This window comes from Dasypus novemcinctus, chromosome 9, assembly GCF_030445035.2.
Source record: "Dasypus novemcinctus isolate mDasNov1 chromosome 9, mDasNov1.1.hap2, whole genome shotgun sequence".
Taxonomy (NCBI): Eukaryota; Metazoa; Chordata; class Mammalia; order Cingulata; family Dasypodidae; genus Dasypus; species Dasypus novemcinctus.
Window position 1 is genome coordinate 111,089,355 of NC_080681.1, and position 20,098 is coordinate 111,109,452.

Sequence of the window (20,098 nt, forward strand, 5' to 3'; positions counted from 1 at the left end):
TTCCTTAATATTCTCGTGGTACTTTCTAAACCTTCTTTGCCTTTGATGACTTCAACTAGGTAGGTAGAATTAGTGTCACGTCCATCATACAGATAGGAACAGGAGGTTCAGGGCAGGTGCCAAGGCCACACAGCTGTTCAACGGCAGATCTGGGAACAGAACCCAGGCGCCTCTGGCTTCCCAGCCCAGACCTCTTCACGTGTGTGTAGTGTTGCTTCTCGCGGCCAGAACTGATTGGCAATCCAAACCTAATCTTTGGCTTCCACAGCTTCCTGTTCCAGTCTGCCTGAGAATCAAGGATATTTTAAACGCTCTCAGGTCCCTGAGCCTGTTAGACTCAGCTCTGCCCTCAGCCCCTGCCAGTGCAGTTATTTATAGAGTTAATATTTACCTCTTGGGCTGTGGCTATGAAGCAAGGGCAAAGAGGCCAGCTGAATACCCACGGTGCTTGGCCTGAAGGCTGAATGCCTCCCCTGATGGGGCGGGGGTACGGGGAGGAATTCCCTCCCCGACAAAAAAGCCAGCGACAACAGCAGGGGTTTTGTTGCAGCAAAGCCGGGAGCTCTGAACCACAGCAGAAACCCAAGACGGCCTCGGAGAGAACCAACAGATTTATTATGCACAGGCCCAGAGGAGAGCAAATCTCCAAATTCTCAGCTCCTTTTTTCAGTTTTCATAGGTTTATATAGGATTTTATGTGGGATCTGCATGACTTTTGCTCATTGGCTAACTCGTTGCTAGGAGAAATTTTGCAAGCGGGGTTACAGAAGCAGAAGGCAGGGGCAAGGCCGTGCTTTTGTGGGCTGATTTACAGAAGCGGGGGTGGGGGGGCAGGAGTGGTTTGTTAGATTACAGAAGCGGGGGCAGGAGTCGTTTGTTTGTTTGATATTCTCCTGTGAAGGCCACGTTCTCACAGGTTGATTTACAGATGTGGGGGCAGGAGTGGTTTGTTAGATATTTTTCCTGCAAGGTTATACTTTTTATTTCTCAATAGGGTCACTTAAATATTTCTTTACCAGGGCACTTTTCAGATACTCGTAACCCAAATCCAACCTCTTGATCAACTCTCTAATTCATCTCGTAAATGTTCGCTCTCCTCCGAGCCCCTTGGCCCCATCTGGGTGCTGGGCCCCTCGATACCTCCAGCACAGACCACTGTGGCAGCCTAGAGAGAAGCACATCCTAAGTGAGCAGTTTACCTCCCGGTGGTCAGACCAGGGAACATTTTTGGTTTTTCCCCTATTTTTTTCTAAATTTCCTAAATGCCTGCAATGAGAATTATTCATTTTTTAGGGGAGACCCTCAGATGCAACATTTGTGGCAAGCAGGTGCCCCCCGTCTAGGGCTCACTCTCATGGCCCCTCTCTTACCTGAGGCGTTGATGTGTGGGGTTTCTCTCATCCACATTCCTACCCCCCCCCATCACCACCACCACCACCACCAGCAACCCGACCTAGACTGACGGTCTCTCTCTTGACCAGGGCCAGCCTCACTCCTCCCACCCCTACCTACTCCCTTCCCCATCCTGACGTGTTGAAACCAGCCCTGCAGGGGTGGAACTCCAGAGAAGAACAATTCAGAAAAGGAAAAAGATGGGGGGAGAGAAAAAGGGGGAAAGACAACTTCAGACCCTAAGTCATCTAAGTATCAAACACGTCCTAGACCTACCCAGTCCTGAGAGCCTCCTATCTGGAAGTTCCTTATCTCCCTCCTGCTCTTTCCTAGTCCTAACAGACTCAGGGTGGCCTAATTACCGGAAAGGAAAACATTCTGAACCCAGCGGTCCTAACTGCAACCTCAGTAACCCACTCCCCCACCCCTCGTGGGCAGCCCCTCTTACCATCAGCCAGGGCTTCTCCAACCCTCTTCCAGACCTTTAAAAGCTGGCTGTCCCTGGCTCCCAGGGAGGTGAGTTCTGCTCCCCCACGCCTTATCACAGCCCCTGATTAAAGTCTCACAGAGCTTCCCATTGCTGGGAGCAGTTCTTCCTGACACCCCTCTGGGGTGCCTCTTTGGTTTGATAAGCATCCTGGGCTGTAATTGTATCCTTGTCAAATGTACTGCACTATTTTCTGGTCTCCATAAATGATAGTGTGCTACAGAGCTTAGTCTGTTTCTTCCTTTCTTTTTTTTTTAACTTGGCATATGTATGGATTCCTGGTTCAATGCTTTTGTTTACTTTCATAATCAGAAAGAGGGGGAAAAGGCATCACGGAGAGGAGAGATTGGGCACCCTAAAGGCTTTCAGGAGTAGTCGGGGGCGGCAGACTTGGCCCAGTGGTTAGGGCGTCCGTCAACCACATGGGAAATCCGCGGTTCAAACCCCGGGCCTCCTTGACCCGTGTGGAGCTGGCCCATGCGCAGTGCTGATGCGCGCAAGGAGTGCCCTGCCACTCAGGGGTGTCCCCTGCATAGGGAGCCCCACGCGCAAGGAGTGCACCCCGTAAGGAGAGCTGCCCAGCGCGAAAGAAAGTGCAGCCTGCCCAGGAATGGCGCCGCCCACACAGAGAGCTGACACAGCAAGATGATGCAACAAAAAGAAACACAGATTCCCATGCCGCTGACAACAACAGAAGCAGACAAAGAAGACGCAGCAAATAGACACAGAGAACAGACAACTGGGGTGGTGGGGGGAGGAGGAGAGAGAAATAAATAATAAATAAATCTTAAAAAAAAAAGAGTAGCTGGGAATAGACACCAAGTCAAGTGTTCCCTTTCTTTTTTTTTTTTTTTTTTTTAATTTATTTAATTCCCTTCCCCTGGTTGTCTGTTTTCTGTGTCTTTTTGCTGCATCTTGTTTCTTTGTCCGCTTCTGTTGTCGTCAGCAGCACAGGAAGTGTGGGCGGCGCCATTCCTTGGCAGGCTGCTCCCTCCTTCGCGCTGGGTGGCTCTCCTTATGGGTGCACTCCTTGCGCGTGGGGCTCCCCTACGCGGGGGACACCCCTGTGTGGCACGGCACTCCTTGCGCGCATCAGCACTGCGCATGGCCAGCTCCACACGGGTCAAGGAGGCCCGGGGCTTGAACCGCGGACCTCCCATGTGGTAGACGGACGCCCTAACCACTGGGCCAAAGTCCGTTTCCAGTTCCCTTTCTTTTGAAACACCACGGCAGTCTCCTGGAACAGGGAGGAGCAGGTGCTCTCAGGAGGGGGCTTGCGTGTTTTCAGCTGTCTTCCCCGGGAGGGGCAGGAGAGGGCAGGGCTGGCAGCTCAGAAACGCGACGGGGTTGCCGAGGCCCAAGGCTGCCGGGGCCTGCGGGAGCCCCTCGCGGACCAGGGGCGTCTGACTTCTCCTGACAGAGTTGACCAGCTCCGGCCAGTGTGACGAAATGGAGAGTGGGCTGGGAGTGGGGGCCAGCAGCGCCTCTGGCTACCTGTGTTGACATGGGTGAGCCAGGCGGGCTCCCTGGGCCTCAGCTTCCTCACCTGGGAAAGGAAGGTTTGGATGACCTTGGAAGGCGGGCTCTGCGCTGAGACGCCTCCAGACCCCTGAGGCAGCCAGCAGGCTCCTTGGCCTTCAGGAGTTGCACAGCCTCTGCCCCTTTTAAAAAAAAATTTTAAATCTATTTCTCTCCCCTTCCCCGCCCCCTCCCCAGTTGTCTCTCTCTGTGTCCATTCGCTGTGTGTTGTTCTGTGTCCGCTTGCATTCTTGTCAGCAGCACCCGGAATCTGCGTCTCGTTTCGTTGCGTTATTTTGCTGCGTCAGCTCTCCGTGTGCAGTGCCATTCCTGGGCTGGCTGCACTTTCTCTCGCGCTGGGCGGCTCTCCTTACGGGGCGCACTCCTTGCGCGTGGGGCTCCCCTATGCAGGGACGCCCCTGCGTGGCAGGCACTCCTTGCGCGCATCAGCGCTGCGCGTGGGCCAGCTCCACACGGGTCAAGGAGGCCCCGGGTTTGAACCGTGGACCTCCCACGTGGTAGGCGGTCGCCCTGTCTGTTGGACCAAATCCACTTCCCAAGCCTCTGCCTCTTGAACTCATTTTTAACAGCTTATTTCCCCTCCATATATTGTTTTCCTTGAAATGCTATCTAGTTTCCTTACATTTAAAAAAACACATTTTTTCCAATTACAAAAATTGTACTGAAGAAAACTTGGAAAAGACAAAAATTTTGAAGAAAAAGATCATCATTTTTACTATTTCAATAGATTTTCTTTTTTCTTTATTCTATATACATATGTAAAATCTTTCCACAATTCAGATCATTCTCTTAAGCAGTGGTTTTTATTTTTTCAATTAGAGAAATTGTGGGTTTACGGACAAATTTATAAAATACAGGATTCCCATATATGAGTTTTTTAAACCAATTTTTAAAGTTCACATTCCTAAGTATATAACCCAATAAATTTTCAAAGTGAACATTCCTATGTATCAGCATTCAGATCAAGAAACAGAGCATGCTAGCACCAGAAGCCCCACTTGGCCCTTTCTACTCAGGCCCCTCAGGGGTAATCACTAGGAACGCAGATTAGTTTAGTCTGTTTTCATACTTTATATAAAGTACCAGCATTATATTTGTGAGTATCATCCAAAGTGTTTTGTTTTGTTTTGTTTTTTTTGCAAGTAGTTGTAGACCACTCATTCTCAGGGCTGTATCGTATTCCATTGTGGGAATATACCACAATTAGATATCCATTCTGCTGTAATGGGTATTTGGGTGGTATCCAATTTGGGGCTATTACAAATTGGGTGGTATCCAATTTGGGACTGTGACAGACACTCGAATAGATGTCTTGGTGAACATTTCTGTCCATTATATACATATATATCCCCCCTCCCCTGCCCCCGTTGCTGCTTGAATTCACCATACCCTCTTCCATTGGCTTGCCTTGGGATTTCCTGCTCCCTTTCCCTGTCCACACTGTCCCCTACAGTTTGGGCTTCTAAGTGGCAGAGCCTTTACCTCCACTGCTGAGGAACTGGGAGAAAGTTGCCCACCACTTCCGACACAATCCCAACCAAAAGGGCAGGGTGCAGAAGCACCCGCCACGTTCCTGAACAATCAGGTTTCTAAATAAAGAACAGGACCATTGAAAAAAAAAAAATTGGGTCATAGCATTTCCTATGTTTAGCGTTAAGGGATACTACCAATTTCCCAAAGTGGCTGAACCAGTTTTGACTCCCACTGAGAGTGCACAGGAGTTCCAGTTCCTCTACATCTTCATTAACACTTGACACATCCCGTTTTCATTTTAGCCTTTCTGGTGGGTATGTTGCAATATCACATTCACTTTAAAATTGCTTTTCCTGGGGAAGCGGATTTGGCTCAATGGATAAAGCATCCACCTACCACATGGGAGGTCCAAGGTTCAAACCCCGGCCTCCTGACCTGTGTGATGAGCTGGCCCACGTGCAGTGCTGATGTGCGCAAGGAGTGCCGTGCTATACAGGGGTGTCCTCCACGTAGGGGAGCCCCACGCACAAGGAATGCGCCCCATAGGAGAGCCGCCTAGTGCAAAAAAAAGCGCAGCCTGCCCAGGAGTGGGGCCGCACACATGGAGAGCTGGCACAGGAAGACGACACAACAAAAAAGAGACACAGATTCCCGATGCTGCTGACAAGAATACAAGCAGACACAGAAGAACACACAACGAATGGACACAGAAAGCAGACAAGTGGGGGTGGGGGATGATGAAGGGGAGAGAATAAATAAAAAATAAAAATCTTAAAAAAAAATTGCTTTTCCTGGGAAGCAGATGTGGCTCAAGTGTTAAGGCCTCCCCCTACCATATGGGAGAACCGAGTTCGATCCCTGGAGGCTCCTGGTTAAAAAGAAGAGAAAATGTGCCCACACAGTGAGCCGAGTGCCCACTCAAGTGCCCGCATGGCGAGCCGAGTGCCTGCATGGCAAGCCAAGTGCCCATGCAGCAAGCTGAGTGTCCGTGCGTTGAGCCAGCACCTACGCAAGTAAGTCACACAGCAAGATGATGTCTCAACAAAAGAAAGATGAAGGCGTGAGTCAAGGTGAAGCGCAGCAGAGACCAGGAACTGAGGTGGCACAATTGACAGGGAACCTCTCTCCACATCTGAAGTCCCCAGGATGGAACCCCAGTGAATCCTAGAGGAGAAAGATGAGAAGGGAAGACGGAATGAGAAATAGATACAGAAGATCACACAGTGAATGGACACAGACAGCAAAAAACAGAAGGGGGCAGGGAGGAGAAGGAGCGGAGAAAAAAAAAAATTAAGTGCACTTCTTTAAAAAAAAATTGCTTTTCCTCGATGATTAATTCTGTTGAGCATCTTTTCATAGGTTTGATGGGGATTCAGATAACTTCCTTTGATGTCCACGTCTTTTGCCCACTTTTCTAATAGGTTGTTTGCCTTTAAAACAGTTTTGCACTTTGCTCTCTTCACAACATTGTGTTGTAAACAATTGCCCAAGTCATTATATATTTTTTGAAAACCTAATTTTTAGTAGCAGCATTACATTCCAACACATGGATGTATCATAATTTATGAAATAATTCCCCTATTATTGCATGTTTAAAGTGTTTCCAAGTTCTCATTATCATAAATGATGCCATCATGAATGTCTTTGATTGGATGATGAATTCTTAAAATTGATTGCTAAAAGTGTAATCACTGATTCAAATGCCATGGGCAGGGAAGTGGACTTGGCCTAATGGATAGGGCGTCTGCCTAGCACATAGGAGGTCCACAGTTCAAACCCCAGGCCTCCTTGACCCATGTGGAGCTGGCCCAGGCGCAGTGCCCTGCCATGCAAGGGTGTCCCCCACATAGGGGAGCCCACGCGCAAGGAATGTGCCCCGTAAGGAGAGCCGCCCAGCACGAGAGAAAGTGCAGCCTGCTCAAGAATGGCACTGCACACACAGAGAGCTGACACAACAAGATGACACAACAACAAAAAAGAAACACAGATTCCTGGTGCCACTGATAAGGATAGAAGCGGTCACAGAAGAACACACAGCGAATGGACACAGAGAGCAGGCAACTGGGGTGGGGGGGTAAAGGGGAGAGAAATAAATAAATAAATCTTTTAAAAAAAAACAAATGCTGTGGGCATGTGTAAAATTCAGGAGAGCCATGACAGCTTCATACACATTCTCTCACATCTACCTACGCCCTTTGGAGATTCCCAGGTGAGGAAGAGGAGGCTTGGAGGGGCGCACTGGCCCAGGTCCCGTATTCACACCAGTGGGAGGTGGGGAGAAATGTGGACTATCAGGCCCACCTCAGAACTGGCCCGGGAATCTGCACTTTAGCCAGCTTGCCAGGCGATTCTGATGCAATCCAGGTTTGAAAAACAAGACAGTCTCCAAGTTCCCCATTTTGGGTTGAAGAAATTGAAAACAGAAAAAAGAAAGCACCTTGCCCAGGGTAAGGTAGATTCTCCTCAAGCCAGAATTCAAACCTAGTCTCCAATTTCAGAGACTGTGCTCAAACCACTGCACCATGCGGGAAAACCGAGGGTCAGGTAACGGGCCTAAAGGCTTGCCCCAAGCGAGTAGATACAGGAGCACCTCTCCCGCCATGCATGCGGCAACAGTCACTGCTTTCCTTTTCCTTCTCTCATTGGAGAAGTGAGCGCGTTATAAATGTACCTTGTAGAACTTCCTTAAAAGGGTTCTCGTAGTGAAAACATTTAAAAGCACGCACAAGCCTTTTCCATACAAATAGCACCATCAACCTTTATGGCTAGTAATTAAGGTAAACCGGCATGCCGAGTTTTTAAAAGAAAAAAACAGCCACCAGTTAATGACAATACGTTCTCCCACACCCTTGCAGACTCATTTTCTTTTTATCGCCCCAGATTAATTTAAGGCACCAACATCCTTTTTGGAGATGGAGTCACCTGAAGGGCTCCGAGGGTTACAAAAGCGGCGGAAACGGTGCTCCTTCAATCCCGCCGTACGTAAGGCCGCGCTCTGGGCGGGCACGCATCGCCCGCTAGAGGGCAGCGTCTCACGGACCAGGGCGGGCAGCGAGGGAACGCGGGAGGAAAGGCAGCTCCCGGGCCCTCGCGGCAGGTGCGCCCAGTCCTCCCAGGGGGAAGAGAGAACAGACTTCCTGTGTGGGTTCCATTGGCACTGCCCGGGGTCCTCAGGAGACTTGGGGATCCTGGACCGACTGCGTAGGAAAGGCCTACCTGAGGGGTCCCAAGGACCAGCAGCATCAGTCTCACCTGGGAATTTGTTAGGAATGCAGATTCCCAGGCCTGGCCCCAGAGCTGCTGAATCAGAAACTCCGGACGTGAGGTCCAGCCAGGAGCTGAGTTTTAAAGAGCTCTCGGCTCCCCCCGGGTGATTCTGATGCACGCAGAGGTTTAAGAAGCACGGGTCATTTCCAACTTCTTCATTTTAGGAATGGGGAAATGGAGGCCAGATAAAGGCAGAAACTTGCCACACAGCCAGCCGGTGGCAGAGGCTATACCAAAACTCAGATTCCCAGTGTTCTTTCCACCCTAGCTTTTAAGTCACTTCCTTCCTTTCTTCATTCATTCATTCATTCATTCTTCCGTTCATTCATGCATCCTTCCCTGCATCACGCATTCAGCCTATTATTACATGTTTGGGGGTAGTCTCACGTGTCATGGATTCAGCATCATGGAAGCACCTGCTAGGTCTTCTCCAGCTCATCCCCGTGTCTCCAATTCTGGCTTAGACAGAGTCTGATGGAATTTGTAAGTGGGGCACTCACTCCCCATCTCTCCTTTTTTTTTTTTTTTTTTTTTTAATTTATCTTGACTTTTAATTATCACCATATTAACCAAAATAATTAGATAAACCACATAAGAAAGGGTAATATTACACCCTACTTTACTACAATTTGGTTTCTTGACACAACTCATTTTTTTAATAGAAAAGGGATAATGCATCTCAGTTTGCTTATGAGCTAGGAGATCACTTTGAATTCTGCATTTCCTAACTGCAAACAGAATATAGCACTTTAAACAGGTTATAAATAAACTGGTTTTCAAGCATAGAGCCAGCCCCAACGATAATAATACACTATTTAAGAAGACCTAAGGCAATGGATTCCATTTCCAATGGAAAAAAAGAACTGTGCAAACAAGCTTAAAACTACTTTTTTTGTGTGTGTGCCAGTGTTATAAAATGTAGCTTTTAATAAAACCTTGACCCAAATGCCTGCAACTTCAGAAAAGAATTGGGAGTGGTGGGGGATGGGTAAGAGTTCTTTCATTTAGGAAAAATAACCACTATCTTTTTTCTAATTAAATCTTCAACACACACAATTTAAACATATACAGCTGCTGTAACACTTTACACAATTCCTATGTACTGGAGCAATAACAAGATCTAAATACAATTATATTTTTTAAACACTGGGTCAAGGTTTTACATAAAAATACCATCCTACTTTCCCCCCTAAGTTTCTAAAATATCACGTACTTTCCCTCAACATCTGCAGCCATTCAGGAATTTTTAGGAAACTTTTGTGCATGATCTTAATTCCTAATCCCTGGCTCTTTGGGCTCAGTGACAAAAGATCAAAACCACCAAAAATGATGGTTCACTTGAAGTGTCAGATGAGAGACCCTGGCTCAATTAGTCTCATAGGACGAAAGCAGTGCTGCATCAACTGGCTCCATGCAGGAGGGGCACGTGAAGGATCTCATCAACCAGTCATCTATACAGTCCAGGTGATAGATGTGCATGCACGGCAGAAATCGAATTGGGTCCCCATAAACAAAGTCCATCATACCCATCTCTCCTTTTATTCTCCTTTTCTCTCTCCTGGCCCCAGGTTCTCTGTCCCATTCTTCACTGCCAATTTCTTGCTCCTGGGAAAGGTACAAGAGCAGACGGCTGGCACTGTGCCCTCTCCCAAGAGGACTAATTATCACACTAAAGCCCTCCACCCCAGCGTTGGGTTTGCTCTGAAAGAGCCAGGGCTAGTCTAGGCCAGAGTTTCTCCACCTTGCCACTATTGACATTTGGAGCTGGCTAATTCTTTATTGGGGCACTGTCCTGTGCAAGTTGGACATTTAGCAGCATCCCTGGTCTCCACACTAGATGTCAGTAGAACTCCCCCAACTGTGACAACCAAAGATGTCCCCAGACATTACCAAAATGTCTCATCAGGGTAGGGTTGCCAGATAAAATACAGGGCACCAAAATTTCATTTTCAGATAAACATTGAATAATTTTTTCAGCGTATATATGTCCAAAATATTGTTGTCCTATATTTTTCCTTGATTAATCTGGCAACCATATCTTGGGGACAAGGTCTCTTTCCCTGGGAACCATTCCTCAGGTATAGGGGGCAGTTCTTAAGATCTGAAAAGATCATCATAGATCATGACCCTAGGAAGGCAGGGAATTTTTTAAAAGATTTATTTATTTATTTCTCTCCCCCCACCCCCGCAGTTGTCTGCTCTCTGTGTCCATTCGCTGTGTGTTCTTCAGTGACTGCTTCTATCCTTGTCCCCGGCACCGGGAATCTGTGTTTCTTTTTGCTGCGTCATCTTGTGTCAGCTCTCCGTGTGGGCGGCGCCATTCCTGGGCAGGCTGCACTTTCTTTCGCGCTGGGCGGCTCTCCTTACGGGCGCATTCCTTGTGCATGGGGCTCCCCTACCCGGGGAACACCCTGCTTGGCAGGGCACTCCTTGCGCACATCAGCACTGCGCATGGGCCAGCTGCACACGGGTCAAGGAGGCCCGGGGTTTGAACTGTGGACCTCCCATGTGGTAGGCGGATGCCCTAACCACTGGGCCAAGTCCACTTCCTGGCAGGGACTTCATGATACTCATCTTTATATCCCTAGGGCCTAGTAGAATCTCATTAAATATTTTATCTGATAATAGATGTGAAAATGCTTTGAACTCTCCCAGCCCTCAGGAAGCTCAGAATATAATAAACATAAACTGAAAATGGTATTGTGAATGACCCACATAACATTTTTAAAAAGATTTACTTTAGGGAAACGGACTTTGGCCCAGTGGTTAGGGCGTCCGTCTACCATATGGGAGGTCCGCGGTTCAAACCCCGGGCCTCCTTGACCCGTGTGGAGCTGGCCATGTGCAGCGCTGATGCGCGCAAGGAGTGCCGTGCCACGCAAGGGTGTCCCCCGCGTAAGGGAGCCCCACGCGCAGGGAGTGGGCCCCATAGGGAGAGCCGCCCAGCATGAAAAGAAAGAGCAGCCTGCCCAGGAATGGCGCCGCCCACACTTCCCGTGCCGCTGACGACAACAGAAGCGGACAAAGAAACAAGACGCAGCAAATAGACACCAAGAACAGACAACCAGGGGAGGGGGGGGAAATTAAATAAATAAATAAATCTTTTAAAAAAATTTTAAAAAAATTAAAAAAAATAAAAAGATTTACTTTATTTATTTATTTCTCCACCCGCCCCCCCCCCCCCATTGTTCTGCTCTTTGTGTCTGTTTGTTGTGTGCTGTCTGTGTCTGCCTATCTTCTTTTTAGGAGACACTGGGAACCGAACCCAGGACTTCCCATGTGGGAGAGAGGCACCCAATTGCTTGAGCCACCTCTGCTCCCTGCTTGTTATATCTCTTGTATTTCTTCATTGTATCTCCTCGTTGTATCACCTTGTTGCATCATCTACTTGCATCAGTTCACTATCTTGCTCATCTTCTTTAGAAGGCAATGGGAACTGAATCCGGGACCTCCCATGTGGTAGGCAGGCACCCAACTGCTTGAACTACATCTGCTTCCCAAGCATTTTTAAAAGATTTGACTTTGTGGTCAATATTCTAAACTGGGAAACTATCATACAAAAGGCAGAATTTCTAGGATCTCTTGGAAAATGCTTGGAACATCCAGCAACTGGGCCTCAATTCCCAAGTGGCAAAACTTGGCTGGAACTGAGAAGTGTCTCCCTTCACAAGACAGATCATGTGTTCTCCTAGTCCCCACAGTCCCCACCTCTCCCTAACGCCCCATACCAGTACCCCTCCTTCATTTGTCTTATCTGCCTGGAGCCTGTAGGCATTTGCATTACAAATCTCTGGTCTAGTGGGGAAGAGGCATTAAATTGGAATCTCCTTTTAGGTTACCTCTGTAAGGCAGTTGGTTGTGTTATCCCCACTCTACAGATAAAGAAACTAAGGATTAGGGAGGTTAAGTGAATTGTCCAAAGTGATAACAACGAAACCAGGTTGGAATCCAAATCCCTTGACTGCAGGTCTTTGCCCGTGCCCCGCCCTGGGCAGAACGCCTCATGAGAAATAGCTCAACTGCATGAGCAAGAGCGTTGTGGCACTGGGGCCAGGAGGGGAAGTGGTGACAGGGACGGAAGGCCAGACCTCCTCGCACTCACTGATCCGTGAGAAAGAGTAAAAGCAAGAGAAAGTCGCCTGGGGGGCAGGTGGCTCATAGGCGTCTGACAGGGACCCAGGGCCCAGCCTCAGGGTGACACAAAACAGCCAGGACCATCCCCGCCTGCCAGGGTCCCCGAGCCCAGCCACCGACAACCGTGAGTGGGGTTTATTTAGGTTTTGTTTGCTTGTATGTTTTTGGCTTCTTCATTCTGGAAAAGTTGTGTTCTTTACCTCCACGGAGGTAAGAAGCGGGGTGCTATCTGGGCTGGGACAGGAGATGGCTAGCCTCTCAGGATGCCTGGGGCTTTTGAGAACACGAGGATACTCAAGGCTTGCGGGGTCCTTGTCCTTAGATGGGACCAAGAACCAGCGCTAGTTTTCATTCTCGCGAAGGTCACGGCAGTAAGAGCAGCAACCACATGGGCTACAGAGCTTTCCCGTGGCTCTGAGGGCCTTTCCTAGGTGAATTAGTTTAATCCTCACAACTCTATTTTGGTAAATGCTGTTATCAGGCCCCACTTCACAGATAGTGGGGGGGAGGGGCTAAGTGGCTTACTGAAGCCACACCACCATGAAGTGAGGGTTTTGCCCTTGAACCTCAGCACTCTGGCCTTACGCCACAGCTTATGCTGCCTTACCAGGCGCAGGCTTCACAGCATGTGGTGATCCAGGGAATGACCCCCACATTGCTAGAGACGGCAGAAGCCTAAGGGATCATCTGGTGAGTTCAGGCCATCGTTTTACAGAGGGGGACACTGAGGTACAGAGCGAAGCAGCTTGCCTGGATGAGGCGGTTAGGTGGTGACAGAGCCAGCACTAGACCAGGAGGCCAGCTGCTCGGTTCGGTGGAAGAATAGTGCTTCCGAGGGTAGCCCCAGAGTCGGTGCCCACCGCTGGATCCCAGCTCTGTGGCCGCCAGTTCTACGGCCTCAGGCAAATCATTCCACCTGTCTCTGACTCAACTTCCTCTTTTGAGAAATGTGGACCCCAAGAACGTCATGCGTGGGCTTGTTCTGGGGGTTGATTGGATGGTGCTGGCAACGGGCAGGGTGGATACCTGCCCAGGGCTGCGCAGTAAATGGCAGTGGTGGAGAGATTGATCTTCGCTCCCACCCGCCCTTGCTGTGGATTGGGAGTGAGGATAAAATGGGGCTGTGGGCTGTTTTTCACTAGCGTGGGTGATGTATGGACACCTTGAGTGTGTGAGGACATGACTGAGACTCAGCAGCTGGCAGTGGAGGGGCTGGGGAGGATGCTGGGGAGGCCAGGGGTCTCTCAGTGACTGGCGCCAGCTCTGTGGCCACCTTGGACCCGGACGTGGTCCCCTAAGCTGCGCTGGGCCCCAGTGTCACCTTCTAGTGGTGAAGTGTGTCCTTTTACCCTTTGACCAGCATTCCTGGGACCGTCGTGCAGGTGGGCAACGGCAGGCCGGCTCAGTTTAGCAGAGCCCTCCAGGCCGTTCTCTTCCTAGTGGTGAAGTGTGTCCTTTTACCCTTTGACCAGCATTCCTGGGACCGTCGTGCAGGTGGGCAACGGCAGGCCGGCTCAGTTTAGCAGAGCCCTCCAGGCCGTTCTCTTCCCTGCTCGTCTCGTTGCGCCTATTAGGCTGACCATGTGCACTCAGACGTGCACACAATGTTCTTTTATTCATTCTTTTTTTTTTTTTAGATTTATTTTTTATTTCTCTCCCCTTCCCTTCCCCAACCCGGTTGTCTGCTCTCTGTGTCCATTCGCTGTGTGTTCTTCTGTGACCGCTTCTATCCTTATCAGCGGCACAGGAATCTGTGTTTCTTTTTGTTGCGTCATCTTGTGTGTCAGCTCTCCGTGTGTGCAGCGCCGTTCCTGGGCAGGCTGCTTTTTCTTTTGCGCTGGGCGGCTCTCCTTATGGGGCGCATTCCTTGCACGTGGGGCTCCCCTACGCGGGGACACCCCTGTGTGGCACAGCACTCCTTGTGCGCATCAGCCCTGCACATGGGCCAGCTCCACACGGGTCAAGGAGGCCTGGGGTTTGAACCGCGGACCTCCCATGTGATAGGTGGACGTGCTATCCATTGGGCCAAGTCTGCTTCCCTATTCATTCTTATTAAATCACATTCAATAGGACTCTGAGCCCTCATCCTATTAAGCAGGTTGGAAATCAGATCCCTCACCCCCACCTCCCAGCACCCTATATCCACTCCCAGGGTCACATGCACCACGTGAGGGAGACCCCTGGCCACTATGCCACCCTGGCTCCCCTAAAATGGATGCCTGCTGGGTGAATCCGCTCAATCCCCAGAAGCCCAGCCTGCTGGCCTCCCCAGCATGCCTGGAGTCCAAGGTCTCTGCCAGACTCAAAACCTCCGTCCCCCCAGAGTTCCGCCCTCACTTCTAGGGAGCAGGGCCCAGGTTTCCTACACTCGAGGGACCTATGACCTCTGGTCCCTTCCATCTGGGGGCAATCTGGCCTCTCTCCCGGGCTGAGCCTCGGATACATAGTGTTCTCTCTCCATCCACCTGGGACCCCAGCTTAACCATCTCACTGAGCTCAGGTTTTCACAGGGATAGGAAGAAAGTTTGTCTTCAAAAAGCTTCCGCTTTCTACCCACCCCTGCAAAAAGACCCCAAGCCAGGAGACACGAAAGAGCCCTTTGAGGAAGCCATTCGGCCCTCCTGATGAAAAGGAAAAGGGGGCCCAGAGGCAACAGTGACTTGCCCAAGGTCACACAGCTGGCTGGACACGGCCAAGTCCAGGCTCAAACTCAGGTCCGTCTGAATGCAGAACTCTGCTGTATTGTGGTGAGAATCAAACAGGAGAACGAGTGTGGAATGTGCTCCCTCAGCTGTCCATGCAACGCGGGCTTGGAGAATGGTTGGTTGGTGGTGACTTCAGCATCGTCGCTTGCAGCATTGTGTTTCAGACTCATGGGACTGCGTACCTGGGAGCCTTTGCTGGGGGTGAGAAGGGGAGCATGTAAGTGTGCCTGGCTTCACCCCACCCCCAAACTGGACCATCCAGGCCAACAGTCACTTCATGCTGTCCACTCGGTGTCGTGTCCTGGGGCTTCAACCAGGCCCAGGTGACTCCCCATTCCTGGAAAACCATCTCTGACGGTCAGCGTGGCCTTCCCTACCTGTGCTCCAGGCTGTCCCGGGCACTGGTATTACCTTGTTTAATCCTCGCCGCAGCCCTACGGGGACAATTTTGTTTCTCGCTCCAAGTTACAAGCCAGCAGCGGAGGTCTCTTGGCAAGGCCACAGAGCTCGCGGGCAGAGTGGGAACCTGGACATTCTGAGCCACAGCCAGCAGGCGGCCCAGAGGAGGGACCCCACGGGGACCCGAGGCCCACGTCCTCTTCTGACAGAGCTCAGCAAAGGATAAAACCCTCCTCCTCCTCCCATCTCCAGGGACACCAAGGATCTCAGGGCCTGGGGCATCGCCTGCCCCCACAGCATTCAGCAAAGACCCCAAATGCCAAAGAAAGAAAATGGCAGACAAGGACAGATTAGGGGGGCAGGTCAGAGGAGGGGTGGGGAGCCCCACAGCATCATTGGCACCGGCCACGGAGGCAGGACAGGGGACTGGAGGGGAACAGGGACCCATCCAAATGGCCTCGGGGCAGAAGTGACTGTGGGGGTGGGGCATCCTGTGGGTTGTGCTTCTTCTCCTCCCCTCCCCCACATGCACCCATCCCTGCATGGGACGCCCCCAACTTCCCGCTAGCGCAGTCAGAGGCAGCCCCTCCAACCACAGCCCCCTCTGCCTGTTTCCCGGTGGACCTCCTGTCTCCCGAGGGGTTGGGGCCACCCCAGGTTCCTCTTTGAGAACCACAGCTGCATTCACGGTGTTGCCTCCGCCAGAATTCTGTGAGTCCCAGTGAGACGGGCCCTCTGTGTCTCTCTGTGCATCTATGTGGGTCCTGGGAGCCGCGATGGAACTGAAAGCAGGGGGTGGGAGCCTGCAGAGGACTGGGGAGTGAGCAGGCACGTCACCAACCTCCCTAGTCTTCACGAGGCCAATCTTACTAATACCCACTTGACAGATGAGACCACCGAGGCATGGGGCGCCTGCGGACGTGCAGATAAACGGCAGGACAGAATTCAAGCCCAAGGCTGCTGTCCTTCCACTGCTTTCCACCAGCTTTTCCCAACAGGGAGGAAGGGATCACGAGAGTTCCAGAAAGTTCACATCTTTAGAAGGCCTTGGCACCTGTTTCCATTTAAGCAAACAAACAACAAAAACAGTGAATAGAGTAATTATTTTAGTATGAAAACGTATTTCCTCTCTTTAAGAATGGACAACATTTGAGAGTTTCCAAGGATAAATGGGAGAAGCAGGAGCGGCAACTAGTGGGGTCAAGCAAATAATGGCCTCGTGACTCACAGCCAGGCGGTTTATCATTTGGCCATCGGAGTGGCCTTGGTTTTACTTTTTAAAAAATTCTTGGTCTTAAATTGTTTAATTTATACGCTTTATGGGCCAATAGTTAAAAACAGGAAACAAAAGGAACTCTGACATCAAAAATACAAAGCAATAAGGAAAATGAAGATAACTCCTCGTAAATTTGCCTCGATTCATAACTTGCATTGATCTGATCCAATTTCTTATACAGCTTATCAGGGATGTACTGTTACTTAAAAAATTCCAAAGACTGATAAAAAGAGAAAGTTATGTATTGCAAGGAGGGATTTGCAAATAGGACCTTGGGACCTATTTTTTCTCACCATTTAGCACACATAAGATTCTAAAGAGTGTGGCTTTTTAAGTACCAAAAGCAAGAATTCTACCCTTTAGGTCATGAAATAGGTTTTTGTCCTTTCATTACATTTCAAGCATTTTAAAGTACATTTGATCCCCAAATAAAACATCCTATATCGTTTTTAAATTTGTTAGCAACCTTGCATTTTCTTAAGTCATAAATTTAAAGTAAATCAAACACACACCACTTACAAAGTGGGGAAAGTCAAAATTTGTTTTCTTATATCACACATATATAATTCAAGTGGTTTAAAATTAATGCTAGGGTAAAATTTTAAATGATACGTTTATTGAAAACAGGTCATTCGACTTAAAATCACTTCTTTTATCATTGATCATGGAAAATCATGAAATGGTTCAAATAATTCCCATTGGGGTTTTAAAAATTATGTATTACGAAGAAACAGGCTCCTGAGTCAAAAGAGAGAGGAGATGGTCTAGTCCAATCCCCTCATTCTATTTATTTTTCAAAAGAAGCTTTAGATTATACAAATGTTCCATCAAAAATATAAGGGATTTTCTTATATCCCCACCTCTTCCCCTCCCCCACATTCCCCCACTAACAACATCTTTCATTACGTTTGTTACAATTGATGAACACATATTGAAGCCTTCCTACTAACCATGGTCTATAGTTTACATTATAGTCTATACTTTGTACTGTACAATTTTATAGGTTTTGACAAAATATATAATGGCCTGTATCCGTCATTGCAGTGTCATGCAGGACAATTCCAATGTCCCAAAAATGCTCCATGTTACACCTATTCTTCCCTCTCCCTCACCTCAGAGCCTCTGGTGGCCACTGCCTTTACATCAATGACTCAAGTTCTTCCATTGCTAGATAATAATAAGTCTACTTTAGTTCATAGTTGCATTCCCCCTTATGTTTGGTCACTCCTCAACATTGAGGATTTGGGGATGGTGATGCCCACTCTGCTTCTGACTGAGAGGGGGATTAGATCCCACGGGGCAGATGGATGGAACTGTCTTGCTTACAATTATGGATACTCTGGTTTTTGGGATGGGCGTTCTCCATCATCCTCCTTTTGTTAGTTGTCCTGGACGAGTCAAATGAATTGGAGAGTAGGTGTTTGCAACTCTGCTGAGATTCACGGTTCTCAACCTGCTCTATTTTATTTTACTGTTTGAATTTTGGGTAAGCTCCTCAAGTAACCTTACAGAGAAAATGCACCAGGCATCTGAGGAGGTGATCTTCTTGTTCATTCCATCTCCCTTCCTAGGTAGCTGGTCCCTCCTGGGCCTCTTGGCATCTCTCCATGGCCTAAGAGCCCACAACCAGGTTAAATTGCCCATCAGGCTCTGTCCAGCCACTCTGGACAGAGTGACCCCTCCAGCCACTCTGCCATCATTCACAGGTCTTACAGCCCCGCGCCCGATGAATCAGTCTCTCTCCTGGTGCCAGTTTCCTTAACAAAAAAATGAGTGATATCACGCTCCCACGTTGGCTTTTTGTGTAAAATATATGAATTAACATAATAAAGTGCGTAGAGTGAGATATATGAGTTACGATAAAGAGCGTAAAGTGCTCATTCAGTATTAGTGGCCGTTGTTGTCATTGTTCACAAAGAGTCTCAAGAGCGGAGTCTCCAAGGCTCTACACTTCACATCCCACCTCCACCTCCACCTCCTGCTTGGAGAAGGAGCCTGAATTGCAACTCCCACCCTTGTCGCTGCAACCCTGGAAGTGAGCCTGAAGGAGCACCCTCTGGCCAAGCCCAGAAGAGTCAGAGCAGCCCGAGGGAAACCACAGGTGATTCAGAAAGTCAGCTTCATGGTTAACCCTTTCCTAGCCAGCAGCTGTAAAGGTTAGCCACCGTGAAAAGCCCGCATTGCCCCCAATGCCCCACCCCCACCCCCGGTATGATGCCTCGCTTTGTAGGAACCCTACCCAAAGGCTGATGACTAAGATTTCACCCACAGCAAGCTCTCTCTGCAAGGAGGGAAATCCGCACTGCTAGCAGCCATTTACACCTTAGTAAGACTGGGCTTCAAAGAATTTTCTGCAGCAGGTTTTTTGGAAAGAGGGATATAGGCTTTTTCGCTCCTATGATAAAGGCGAAGACAAAGGGCAGAGAATCTGTGTGACTTACCCCAAACCACGAGGGAGCTGGAGGGTAGAGTTAAGACCATGTCTTCAGGACAGCCTAGAGTCCAAGGGTCCTTCTTGAGGAGTCTAGGGAGACAGGAAATGGGGAGCCTCCCGTTATTTTCAGCATTTCAAAAGGCGCCCTAGAAAGGGGAGTGGATGCCGGGAGAAAGGCCGCAGCAGCTGGCGAGCAGCGGGGAGGCAGGCTGGTGCCGTGGTGCTGGGCCTGGGCCAGCGTCCCCTCCAGCTCTGCCCCTCTGTGTGGCCTCGGGCAATCCCTTCTTCCCCCCAGGCCTCTGTAGAGCAGAGACGGGGATAGGAGTGCCTCCTCCTGAGTTACCTGACGAGGAGGCTGGGCACCTCGCCCGCTGCCACCACAAAGCTGTGCTTCCCCCGCCGATCCCGTGCTCGCCTGGGCATCTAGAGGCAGGTTAGGTTCTGAAAGGCTCTGCCTGAGTCCCCTTGCCACGGACCCGTTCAGGGGAAGCTTTGAATTGTTAAGCCAGGCATGCTCGTGTCCTTGCTGATGTACATTCCCTCAGCCAACCCCTGCCCGCCCCCCCCCCCCGCCCCCTGCACTAGATCAGTTTCGTGTACTTCGAAAATTTGAAGGGCACCCTCCTTGAGGATTTTCATGTCGGCGAGAACGCCTTTGTGCCAGGCACCGTTTCAGACGCTTGAAGCCCAGCAGTGAACAAAACAGACGATGAGCCCTGCCCTCATGGAGCTTCCACTCTAGTGCACTAGCGGCTCCTGGTGGCGCTGGGGGCTCTGCCTTCCTCCACGGAGGAGGAATGAAAAGGAGAAAGCAGGCAAGAGACTGTCGTCCAGAGGTGTAAGAAAGGCCCCTCCGACCCCGCCATCCAGGCCCTCCCTGGGCAGGCTCTGGCGCCGAGCTCAGCGCGGGGCTTATCCAAAAAGACGCGCCAGGCAGCTTGGATTCAAACTCTGGCCCTGCTGATCACAAGCTGTGTGACCGCGGGTAAATC

The 20,098-nt window shown here is 49.8% G+C and overlaps 1 protein-coding gene across 1 annotated transcript in view; it reads left to right on the plus strand.

The window, feature by feature from the left end:
- Window positions 1-12,210: 12,210 nt before the first annotated feature.
- The window catches only part of CNR2 (cannabinoid receptor 2), a 28,082-nt gene continuing 20,194 nt past the window's right edge, over window positions 12,211-20,098 (plus strand). The window contains exon 1 of the mRNA XM_004465402.4: window positions 12,211-12,416. The gene's annotated coding sequence lies outside the window, so the exon portion shown is untranslated. The remainder of the gene's footprint in view (window positions 12,417-20,098) is intronic.